The 13358-nt window shown below is 39.6% G+C and overlaps 1 protein-coding gene across 11 annotated transcripts in view; it reads left to right on the forward strand.

Moving 5' to 3' along the window:
• The window catches only part of EVI5 (ecotropic viral integration site 5), a 221510-nt gene that overhangs the window by 41137 nt on the left and 167015 nt on the right, over window positions 1-13358 (forward strand). The window lies entirely within an intron of this gene.

Below are 13358 nucleotides of genomic sequence, written 5' to 3' on the forward strand. Positions count from 1 at the left end.
TAGATCTAATACAAAAAGGTGCTAAGTACCTATAAAGGTCAGGCAACTTGTGAATTTATAAGTAGCAAAGAGGTGAGAAACTTACTCAGAGGTTTTTCAGGTGTGAAGTTAATCAAAAGTTTAGCCTTCTTAGGTGTGAATTAAGAATGGTCTGTCCTTTGGAAAACGTCTACTGTGATTGGTAGATGTGAGAACTTAGGGGAGGTGACATAGGAGAAAATTCCCTTTAAAAGGAGAGGAGAAACTGAGAGCAGGGGACTCTCGCTGGAACTCCCTCTGAGGAGACTCTGTCTCTCTCAGGTCTCTTTCAGGAGAGTCAGCTAGGAAAACTGAATTGGAGAATCTCAGAGGAACTCTCTCTGCAGATGGCAGCTGGCCAAAGCTAAATTGGTGTCTCTCTGAACACTAGAATGGTGAGTGGATAAAAGACTGACTGATCTCTCTCTTAGGGCTTGAGCCTGGGCTGGCCTGGGCCGGCCTATCTTTTTCTCATTATTTCCTTTTTCTCTCTCCCTTTCTTTAATTCCTCATTTGTATTAATTAAAATCTCTATAAAATCCAGCTGACTTGGGTATATTTAATAATTGGGAATTTTTCCCTGGCGACCACCTTATATTTGATTTAAAACAAGACACTGTCTTGAAACCATATTTTCTGCAGTCACAATTTAAGGCAACCACTCTATTATCTGCCACAGTTTATGTCTTCCACTATTTTAATCATCACAGGGGTCAGATTTGAACCCAGGACCTCCTGTCTCCTGGCTTGGCACTTAGTTCTCTGAGTCACCTAGCTGTCCCTATTGATATCTTCTTGATGGAACTTTTTTTTTTTTAAAATATATTTTATTTGATCATTTCCAAGCATTATTCGTTAAAGACATAGATAATTTTCTTTTCCTCCCCCCCACCCCCCCATAGCCGACGCGTAAATCCACTGGGTATTACATGTTTTCTTGATTTGAACCCATTGCTTTGTTGATAATATTTGCATTAGAGTGTTCATTTAGAGTCTCTCCTCTGTCATGTCCCCTCAACCGCTGTATTCTGGCAGTTGCTTTTCCTCGGTGTTTCCACTTCCATAGTTTATCCTTTGCTTATGAATAGTGTTTTTTTCTCCTGGATCCCTGCAAATTGTTCAGGGACATTACACCGCCATTAATGGAGATGTCCATTACGTTCGATTATACCACAGTGTATTAGTCTCTGTGTACAGTGTTCTCCTGGTTCTGCTCCTCTCGCTCTGCATCCCTTCCTGGAGGTTGTTCCAGTCTCCATGGAACTCCTCCACTTTATTATTCCTTTTAGCACAATAGTATTCCATCACCAACATATACCACAATTTGCTCAGCCATTCCCCAATTGATGGGCATCCCCTCGTTTTCCAGTTTTTGGCTACCACAAAGAGCGCAGCTATGAATATTTTTGTACAAGTCTTTTTGTCCATTATCTCTTTGGGGTACAGACCCAGCAGTGCTATGGCTGGATCAAAGGGTAGATATTCTTTTGTCGCCCTTTGGGCATAGTTCCAAATTGCCTTCCAGAATGGTTGGATCAGTTCCCAACTCCACTAGCAATGAATTAATGTCCCTACTTTGCCACATCCCCTCCAGCATTCATTACTTTCCTTTGCTGTTATGTTAGCCAATCTGCTAGGTGTGAGGTGATACCTCAGAGTTGTTTTTATTTGCATCTCTCTGATTATAAGAGATGTAGAACACTTCTTCATGTGCTTGTTAATAGTTTTGATTTCTTTATCTGAGAACTGCCTATCCATGTCCCTTGCCCATTTATCAATTGGAGAATGGCTTGATTTTTTGTACAATTGATTTAGCTCTTTATAAATATGAGTAATTAAACCTTTGTCAGAGGTTTCTATGAAGATTTTTTCCCAGTTTATTTTAGTTACATTGGTTTTGTTTGTACAAAAGCTTTTTAGTTTGATGTAGTCAAAATTATTTATTTTACATTTTGTGATTTTTTCTATGTCTTGCTTGGTTTTAAAGCCTTTCCCCTCCCAAAGGTCTGACATGTATACTATTCTATGTTTACCCAATTTACTTATGGTTTCCTTCTTTATGTTTAAGTCACTCACCCATTTTGAATTTATCTTGGTGTAGGGTGTGAGGTGTTGATCTATTCCTAGTCTCTCCCACCCTGTCTTCCAATTTTCCCAGCAGTTTTTGTCAAATAGTGGATTTTTGTCCCAAAAGCTGGGATCTTTGGGTTTATCGTATACTGTCTTGCTGAGGTCGCTTTCCCCCAGTCTATTCCACTGATCTTCCTTTCTGTTTCTTAGCCAGTACCAAATTGTTTTGATGACTGCTGCTTTGTAATATAGTTTAAGGTCAGGGACTGCAAGGCCCCCATCATATGTGTTTTTTTTCATTATTTCCCTGGATATCCTTGATCTTTTGTTCTTCCAAATGAACTTTGTTATGGTTTTTTCTAAATCAGTGAAGAAGTATTTTGGTAGTTCAATGGGTATGGCACTAAATAGATAAATAAGTTTGGGTAGGATGGTCATTTTTATTATATTGGCTCGTCCTATCCATGAGCAGTTAATGTTTTTCCATTTGCTCAAGTCTAGTTTTAGTTGTGTGGCGAGTGTTTTGTAGTTGTGTTCATATAGTTCCTGTGTTTGTCTTGGGAGGTAGATTCCTAGGTATTTTATTTTGTCTAAGGTGATTTTGAATGGGATTTCTCTTTCTAGTTCTTGCTGCTGAGCTGTGTTGGAGATATATAGAAAAGCTGATGATTTATGTGGGTTTATTTTGTATCCTGCAACTTTGCTAAAGTTGTTGATTATTTCAATTAGCTTTTTGGTTGAATCTCTAGGATTCTTCAAGTAGACCATCATGTCATCCGCAAAGAGTGATAACTTGGTCTCCTCCTTGCCTATTTTGATGCCTTCAATTCCTTTATCTTCTCTAATTGCTACTGCTAGTGTTTCTAGTACAATGTCAAATAGTAGAGGTGATAATGGGCATCCTTGTTTCACTCCTGATCTTATTGGGAATGCATCTAGTTTATCCCCATTACAGATGATATTAGCTGATGGTTTTAGATATATACTGTTTATTATTTTTAGGAATGACCCTTCTATTCCTATGCTTTCTAGTGTTTTTAATAGGAATGGGTGTTGTATTTTATCAAATGCTTTTTCTGCATCTATTGAGATAATCATGTGGTTCTTGCTAGTTTGCTTGTTGATGTGGTCAATTATGTGGATGGTTTTCCTAATGTTGAACCAGCCCTGCATCCCTGGTATGAATCCTACTTGATCATGGTGAATGATCCTTCTGATCACTTGCTGGAGTCTTTTTGCTAGTATCCTATTTAAGATTTTTGCATCTATATTCATTAGGGAGATTGGTCTATAGTTTTCTTTCTCTGTTTTTGACCTGCCTGGTTTTGGAATCAGTACCATGTTTGTGTCGTAAAAGGAGTTTGGTAGAACTCCCTCTTTGCTTATTATGTCAAATAGTTTGTATAGTATTGGGATTAACTGTTCTCTGAATGTTTGATAGAATTCACTGGTGAATCCATCAGGCCCTGGGATTTTTTCTTAGGAAGTTCTTTGATGGCTTGTTGGATTTCAATTTCTGATATGGGATTATTTAAGAATTCTATTTCGTCTTCTGTTAGTCTAGGCAGTTTGTATTTTTGTATATATTCATCCATTTCTCCTAAATTAGTGTATTTATTGCCATATAATTGGGCAAAGTAATTTCTAATGATTGCCTTAATTTCATCTTCATCAGAGGTGCTGTCCCCCTTTTCGTCTTTAATGCTGTTAATTTGCTTTTCTTCCTTCCTTTTTTTAATTAGATTGACCAGTACTTTGTCTATTTTGTTTGTTTTTTCAAAGTACCAGCTTCTTGTCTTATTTATTAAATCAATAGTTCTATCACTTTCGATTTTATTAATTTCTCCCTTAATTTTTAGGATTTCTAGTTTGGTTTTCTGCTGGGGGGTTTTAATTTGATCGCTTTCGAGTTTTTCATTTGCATTTCCAATTGATTGATCTCTGCTCTCCCTTGTTTGTTAATATAAGCATTCAGGGATATGAATTTACCTCTGATTACCGCTTTGGCTGCATCCCAAAAGGTTTGAAAGGATGTTTCGCCATTGTCATTTTCCTTGATGAAATTATTAATTGTTTCTATGATTTCTTCTTTAACTAAACGGTTTTGGAGTATCATATTGTTTAATTTCCAATTGGTTTTAGATTTGGTTTTCCATGTACCATTACTAATCATTATTTTTATTGTCTTGTGATCTGAGAAGGCTGCATTCATTATTTCTGCTTTTCTGCATTTGTATGCCATGTTTCTGTGACTTAATGTATGGTCAATCTTTGTGAATGTGCCATGTGGTGCTGAGAAGAAGGTGTATTCCTTTTTATCCCTATTTATTTTTCTCCATATGTCTATTAATTCTAATTTTTCTAAGATTTCATTCACTTAGTTTACCTCTTTCTTATTTATTTTTTGATTTGATTTATCTAAATTTGATAATGGTTGGTTTAAGTCTCCCACTAGTATGGTTTTATTGTCTATTTCTTCCTTCAATTCTCCTAGTTTCTCCATTAGAAATTTGGGTGCTATATTATTTGGTGCATACATGTTGATTAATGATATTTCCTCATTGTCTAGAGTCCCTTTTAACAAAATATAATTACCTTCCCTATCCCTTTTGATCAGGTCTATTTTTGCATTGGCTTTATCAGATATCATGATTACCACTCCTGCCTTCTTTCTATCAGTTGAGGCCCAGAAGGTCTTACTCCATCCTTTAATTCTGACCTTGTGGGTGTCAACCCGCCTCATGTGTGTTTCTTGAAGACAACATATGGTAGGGTTTTGGATTCTAATCCATTCTGCTATTCGTCTACGTTTTATGGGTGAGTTCATCCCATTCACGTTCAAAGTTATGATTGTCATTTGTGGACTCCCTGGCATTTTGATAGCCTTCCCTAATTCTAACCTTTTCTTCTTCAGCTCTACCTTTTAGTCCAGTGATTTACTTTGAATCAGTCCCCCTTGTCCCCTCCCTTGATATTTCCCTTTTTAGCCCCTCCCTTTTTGTTCCCTCCCCCTCCCTTGGTTTTCCCTTCTCCCTACCCTTGTTGGGTAAGATAGAATTCAAGATCCCAATGGATCTGGATGTTTTTCCCTCTCAGAGTTGATTTCCCTGAGATTAAGGTTTAAGTAAAAAACCCTCTCTTCCTCTCCTTATAGGAGTTTTCTTCCCCTCCCCTTCCCATGTGAATCTTTGTGTGAGAAAGATTATTCTATTTGGTCTTTCTTTACCCCCTATTTATACATTACATTTCCCCCTCATATTAGTATACATAGATTGATATAAATGTAGTCCTTATAGAAGAGAGTTTGAGTAAAAGAAGAAGATAACGTTTTTCCCCTTTCCTTAATATTTACCTTTTCAGGTATTCCTTGATTTTCGGTATCAAACTTTCCACAGAGCTCTGGTCTTTTCTTTGCAAAAAGTTGGAAATCTTCTATTTTGTTGAATGCCCATACTTTCCCTTGGAAGTATATAGTCAGTTTTGCTGGGTAGTTGATTCTTGGTTGGAGACCCAGCTCTCTTGCCTTTCTGAAGATCATGTTCCATGTCTTACGATCATTCAGAGTAGAACTTGCAAGGTCTTGTGTGACCCTGATTGGCATTCCTTTATATATAAATTGTCTTTTTCTGGCTTCCTGTAGGATTTTTTCTTTTGTTTGATAGCTTTGGAATTTGGCAATTACATTCCTGGGAGTTGTCTTTTGGGGGTTTAGTGTAGAAGGTGTTCTGTGAGCTCTGTCAGTGGCTGTATTGCCCCCTTGTTCTAGAATCTCTGGGCAATTTTCTTTGATTATATCTTGTATCACCATGTCCAGTTTGGTGTTTATTTCTGGCTTTTCTGGGAGTCCAATTATTCTTAAATTATCTCTTCTCCCTCTATTTTCCAGATCTGTCACCTTGTCGGTAAGATAGTTTATGTTCTCTTCTAATTTCTTGGTATTTTGGCTTTGCTTTATTAATTCTTGCTCTTTTACACGATCGTTGTCTTCCAGCTGCCTGATTCTGGCCTTTAAAGCCTGGTTTTCCTTTTCAGTTTCATCACACCGGTTTTGTAGATGCGTGAATTTCTTTTGCATTATTTCCAACTTTTCCTCCCAGAAGGCTTCCATCTTTTTGGTCATTTCTGATTCAAATTCTTCATAGGTTTGTGGAGAGTTTCCATTTCCTTTGGAAGATTTTGGAGCATTTTCTTGTATATCATCTTCTATCTCCTCTGTATTTTGTATTTTGGCTCCATAGAATGTGTCCAAAGTTGCCCCTTTCTTCTTATGTTTCTTGGTATTTTGGGGCTTCTGTGCTTCTGTGGAGTTTGCCATCTCGGAATGTGGAGGATTAGCTTTTCTTATCTCTGTCTGGTGTTCAGAGGCTTTAGTCCTGGGCAGATTGTCGGTTCTATGAGCTTTCCCTGGGTTAAATTGAGTATGCCTCACTGGAACTGGAGTGGAAGGGTCGGACCAGGAGGCCACACTCTCCCCCGGCTCTCTGGGTCGGGTTGCTTTCCGGAAGTTGCCTTCAGAATAGCTGGCCGTGAGGCTGTTTCGTCGGCCTTCGGGGGGATGGGCTGCAGCTTCCCGGAGCTCCGAGGGCAGGGACTTTCACTGAGACTTGGATAGCAGGATCCAACCTGTGAGGCTGTCTTGCCCACCTTGAGGGTTACTGTTGTTTCAGACAAGCCTGCTCTCTGCGGGGGGAGCTCCGAGGGCAGTGACTTTCACTGGGACTCAGATAGAAGGCTCTGAGGGTTGTTGTTGTTTCCGATGACCCTGCTCTCTGAGCCGGGCGGGGCTGCGGCTTCCCGGAGCCTTGGATTCTGGGCTCCTACCCCTTAGGTCCGAGTGATCTTGGGTTCTGGCTTCTGAGGGGGGCCGTACCTTCTGATCCGGGTCCAGGTCCAGGAGGGTTCCCAGGGTCTATGCTGTTGATCGTTTTGAATTTCGGCGCCTTAGGAGCTTATAGTTTGAGATCGGTCGGGAAGGGTTTTCTGGAGATCTGAACTTTAGCTTTCTCTAAGCCGCCATCTTGACCGGAAGTAGATGGACCTTTTTTTTGATAACAATAACATAATAGATTTTTCCCAGTCCTGAGTATCTACTTATTCTTATGTGTCTTGAGAATAGCTCCAACATGGGAACCTCTGTATATCTAGTCTAGTCAAATCTTCTTCTTTGTTTCTACTTTCTTAAACATTGAGGTTTATGTTAGGAGATGATTAGGATCTAAATATAATGTTTCTCCTGCTGTAATATGATAAATGTTTATAGATAACAAGCACTTTGGGATCACTAGAAAATTGTTAATTTAATAAATTAAATCAGTCTTTTTTTAACTTAAAATTTTTTTCCAGATTATACATATATTATCACGCAAAACCTATTTCTATATTATTCATTTTTATAAGGGAACAATCTCATAAAACCAAAACCCTGAATCTTATATCCAAATAAACAAGTGATAAGTCATGTTTTCATCTGCATTCCAACTCCAGCAGTTCTTTCTCTGGAGGTAGATAGCATTCTTTTTCATAAATCCAATGTTTTCCTGATTGAGGTCAGTCTTGAACTACTTTTGGCAGTTCTAGGCCCAACTCATTTTCTAGCTGCTATGCCTTTCTAGTGTACAGATATGGATTAGTTCAGTAACTTCCTTTTCACTGTAGATCAGTGAAGGCAATATGAATTTTTCACATATAGTTTCTTATGTCGGTCTTCCCCTGTCACTCCACCCCCCTCCACTTTAGATGGCTATACTGATTTTTGAGATTATATTACTGTGGATTTAACAAGGGCAATTTAGGAGGCGTAGTGGATGGAGTGCTTGGCCTGGAGTCTTCTTCTTGAGTTCAAGTGTGGCCTCAGATACTTGCTAGCTGTGTAACCCTAGACAAGTCACTTAGCCTTGTTTGCCTCAGTTTCCTCATCTGTAAAATGAGCAGAGATGGAAATGGCAAGTCATTTTAGTATCTTTGCCAAGAAAATCCCAAATGAGGTCTTGAAGAGTCAGATGTTACTGAAAGTAACTGAACACAATGGATTTAACCGAGGAAGCTAGAGCTTGATTTAATTAAATGGTATTAGTAGGAACATTTGGAAAACTTTGCCATTAATAAGAGGATCCAACTTTCCTTTGAATTCTGCACAAAATACTTGGCAAATGCCTTAGGTTAGCTGGACTATTTTAGCTGGTACAGTATCCAAGATAATTTAAACATACATGTTAGACACTTTATAAACAGAGTAGAACTATATATTTTCTCTATTATCCAGCCCCCAAATAAAGATACAGACTTTAGTTTGCAAAAGTCTGTATATTCTCTTCATAAATTTTCCTTTATTTTAAAAGTTTTATTGATGCTTTCCTTTTTAGTCATTTTCTTATGTGTCCTGTTATTATTGTTGTTTCCCCCATTCTCTTCCTTATTTGTCATTCTTTTTCCCCCCCAGTTGTTAACCTTCTCATTCTAATCTGTCAACTGTGCTCTCTAAGAATCTCCCTTCATCTTTGATGTCTTCCTCTTCTTAGATTCTACTTCCTGAAACCTGGCTTTCTCTCTGGCCATCTTTTCCAGTACTGGCCATTCCTTTTTTCAAGCCCCTTGACTTAGAGCCAAGAGGAGGAATCTGCATGTGCCTTGCAACCTACTCCCACTTCCTCCTTCTGCCAGCTGCTCTCAACAACTTCTCTTTTGAAGGTCATGCCATCTGATTGATCTTTATCACTGTCATTTTCTGACCTTTCTCAGTGACTTTAGATTGTGGTGCTCTCCACTCATGTCCTTTATACTTAGATGACAACTTTGAACTCCCAAGTGCCTTTTCCAATCTGCTCCAGTCACCCACAGGGAGTGGTGATGCATTAGATATGAATATTGTTTGAAACAACTATGCCTCGAAGAGTTTGAACTTGAATTTTCCTCTTTCTGCCAGAACCTTTTGCTTGTTTCTCTCCTTGTTCAATTGTTTGGTTGTGTAAGACTCTTTGTGACCTTATGGAGGTTTTCCATGGGTCCATGGGGTTTTCTTGGAAAAAATATTGGAGTGGCTTGCCATTGTTCTCTCCTATCACAATGCAATTTAGATTTGTATTTTCTTCATTTGATTTTCATTCCTAAGATGTTTCCCTTTTCTCTCAGTTATTCATCCCCTGTTTTGACTTCAGGCTTGTCTGCTTTGATCATTCATGATCTTCTGTACTTGATTCCCTTGCAAGATGATCTTTTCCTTTTCTGTTTCTACCCTGCTGATCTTTGACTTTGGGTAATACCTGCCATCTGCTTTCCCTGTGCTTATTCTCACTCTAAGAAGTATTGCTGGGAAATTTTGGATTCTTTGCTGACACTTGGTTTCCTACTGCCTGCTTTAGCTAATGGAATGGTGATTATTTCAAGTATCTTTTCCATTGAAGCTGTCCTACTCCTCTCTGATAGATGACATTTTTTTTTCTACCTGCTCTATTCTTGGATATGCATATACTACTGGTGTTAGTATTAGTGAAATAGATTCAGAACTAGTGGGAACAACAGATCCACAAAGTGATTATTAATGACTTAGTATTAACTTGCAGGAGAGTCTCCAGTTGAGTCGCTCAGGAATCTTCCTTTGGCTATGCTATATGCCATTTAACATTTTGATGCAGTGATCTAGATGGAATCATAGAAGGCATCCTTACCAGATTTTCAGATTAAATGAAGCTGGGATGCTGATATATTAGGTGACAGTCAGGGTCCAAATATTTCAACAGGCTGAAGCTAATCTGATAAGGTACAATTTAATAGAAATGATGGTCCTAGAATATAGTAATAATACCTGCTTCTCAGGGTTATTGCAAAGTGCTTTGCAAATCTTAAAGTACTATATAAATTCTATTATTATTATAATACTTGGTTTCAAAAAGTTAATTTGCATAAGAAAAGATAAGAGAGACATGGCTAGAAAAAAGTTCTGGTGAATGAAATCTGGAGGTTTTAGTGGGCTGCAACCTTAATAGGAAATAATACTATAATATTGGCCCAAAATGCTAATGTAATTTTAGTCTTCATTGAGAGGTATAGTGTTTAGAATGAGGAGGTAATCTTGCTGTAGGCTACCATGGTTTGACCATTTCTGGAGTATTCGGTTTTAAGTTTCTGTGTTTGGGAATGAATAATATTTGTTTGAATTGAATATTTGGAGCCTGTCCATAAAAAGTTGACCAAGATAGTGAGAATACTATATACTCTACAGCTGTGTTGGCGAAGGTGTGGCACATGTGCTCTGGCCTGCCAGAGGGGGCTGCTCGGTTCCCCCTCTCCATACCTGAGGACATTTTTCACATGCCTCCCTTCTGCCCAGCAGGCCAATGTGAGCTGTTCCTTCCTCTGCTCTCTGGGATGTAATGTTCACAGGCGACTTGAAGGTGTATTTTGGGCACAAGATCTCTAAAAGGTTTGCCAATGCTGTCTTAGAAGGATCAAACTAAAACTACTGGATATATTTGGCTTGGAGAAGAGAAGCTTAGGATAAGAATTTCTCCATAGGCCACAGCTTCTGACAGGTTGTAAGTCAGTCATTTAATATTAAGTACCTACTATGTGTTAGGAAGGGAGGTACAGAGTGATGTAGTAGCTAGAGAGCCTGCCTCAGAGCTCCCCTCTGACACCTCCTGGCTCTGGGGCCTAGGGCACCACACCTTGGCCTCTCAGGGCTTTAAGCAATTTTTTCTAAGACTGGGTGCTGAACTGTGTTGGTAGAGGGAGCTTCCCTGCTTGGAAGCCCTTCATCAGTGGGATCCCAGGTTCCTCTCCCAATGGGCCAGGCCCTTTGCTATTGGAGATATAAAACACATAGTTCCTGCATCATGAAGCTTATATATTCTATTAGAAACAACATACACGTACAGTCAGTCCTCAACTTTTGTTGGGGTGACATTTCTGGAAAATGACCAAGAAAAAAACAGGAATGTTGATACATTGAACCTGTGGGAAATGGTGACCACCAAAAATGAATCTTTCCTTAGAGATTATCTCCTTTGATCCTCATTGCAACTCTGTGAGGTAGGTGCTATTATTATCCCCATTTTACAGCTGAGGAACCTGAGGTAAGCTGAGGTGGTGAAGCGACTTGCCTAGGGTCACACAACTAGTGAGTGTCTAAGGCTGGACTTGAACTGATTCCAGTCTCAGCACTTTGTCCACTGCACCATCTAGTAGCCTTTAATTGTGCTATTTATACTCCAAGTGATATAAGGAGTTTGGGCCAGGAAGTAGATGGGATCTGCTTAATAAAACTGAAGAAAGAGACTTGAGTGGATGTTCATGAGTTTCTCTTGGGACAGAGACCATTCCTTGCAAGACTCCCCTCTGTCAGCTCTGGATCTCGTGCCTGGGCTTGGTGTATCCAAATAGCTCAGTTGGCCTCTGTTCTGGCTCCATGGCCTGTCCTACATCTCGGCCCAGAGCGGGTCACCTTCCACCCTCACTCGCTAGCTCTGGAGCCCCAGTCAGTCGAGTATTTGTTGCTCCTAGAAAGTGCATGTCAGCCCCCCTTCCAGCACCTCTCTGGCCCCTCCTCTCTGGGCGTCTTCATTCCCAGCTACACTTCTTGACTTGCTCATGTGTTTGAATCACAGGAGCGTCCTAGCGTGGTGCTGGGCGCGGGTTAAGGGCTTACCAAGTGCTTTTCATTTATCAAAGGATACTTTACAGGTTCAGGTATGTGTTTGGTACATGTTGCATTATGGACATTTCTAGCTGTTTATGTGGGGTCGTCTTATGTGCAGTTAAAATTGCCAACCATTTGTGTGTCACCCACTTTGACTGAGCTGTGGTACAAAATTTGCGTCTGAATCAATCATAGTTTAGTTTGCTGGGAGGGGGAGAAGGTATGAGTTGGTTTTTGGTGGTTTTTTTTTTGCATGCTTTGTGAAGTCCTGGCTTGCATGCTGTGTTTAGCCAGGCAGTGAAACAGCATGGATAGAGGCTTCTGTAGTGGTGTGATAGGTGTCCTTTAGTAAAAAACGCTCTTGTTTCTAATGCCTTCGTCTCAAGGGCTTCGTCCTTCTTAGATGTGGGGCCAAGCTTGAGTTCTCGCTGCCCCCTCGGTATGTTTTTGTCATGCCACCCTGGAGTCCTCGTTGAGCGAACATCTGAGCTCTTGATCGTAAGGGCTGATCGGTGCATGTCTTGGGTCCTTCGCTCCTGCTGTCACTTGCTTTAGAATATCCATCAGCTGCCGCATGTTGTTTAAAGCTCCTCTGATTTGGGGAGAGTAAAAAGACTATTCTTCTGGCTGTTCATATCCTTTACACAGCATCTGTCAGCTGTTATATAAGGTCTGCTTTACACAGGGAAAAACTCTCCATCTCTGGATTTGGGATGAAGAAGGTATAGTAAGCCGGATCTCCTTCGGACACTCAGTATACTCACATAGATACAAGTAAGGCCATGGTTCTTTTCCAGGCAACCTTTCTCATTCAAGCAGATCTAGGTGGATTGTTAGTTTTGCAGAAAAGCCAACCAAACTTTTAGGTATTATCCTAAAAGGATGGAATCTCTTGCCAAGACAGCACCAAAAGGGTTAAGACATAAACTTTCTCTTGAGAAGCATCATGTTCTTGGCATATTCATGGGCACTTGAAAATGATTGCTCTTTTATTAATACAGGTTGGGTGTGCCAAATATTGCCACTCTATTATGGAATGAGACAGCATGGCTTGGCACAGAGTTAAGTTCTGAATAAATGCTTATTGATCGACTGACAAAAAAACCACTATTAAAAAATACTGATCTTAAAAGAACAAACTGATTTCAGGAACGAAGAATGTGAGAACTAGGTGGCAGAATGGCTAGAGCACTGGCTTGGGCGAAAGAAGATAAGTTCAAATCCAGCTCCTGTCACTTACTAGCTGGGTGACCCCAGGCAAGACACATAACTGTGGTCTGCCTCAATTTCTTCAACTGTAAAATGGGGTTCATAATATCTCTTTTAACTCAGGGTTGTTTTGAGGATCAGATGAGGTAATATTTGTAAAGCACTTAGCACAGTGCTTAGCACACACTTCCCCTCCTTGGTAAACCAATCACTGATTAGTCCTGAAGAGTTTTCTTACCATCATTAAACTTGATTTAAGGAAAAAAAAATTGTCAAAGTGATGGATGAAAATGTCTAAATAAGATTTTTATTTGGCTGAAAAATAAACTTCCAAGAATCAGTGCACCTCAAATCCAAGAGGAGGTATTTGGGGCCTCAAATAAGAGTAGTGATGAAAGACAAAGATTTTGAAGAACAGTTGAATAAA

Source organism: Monodelphis domestica, chromosome 2 (genome assembly GCF_027887165.1).
Source record: "Monodelphis domestica isolate mMonDom1 chromosome 2, mMonDom1.pri, whole genome shotgun sequence".
NCBI classification, from domain to species: domain Eukaryota; kingdom Metazoa; phylum Chordata; class Mammalia; order Didelphimorphia; family Didelphidae; genus Monodelphis; species Monodelphis domestica.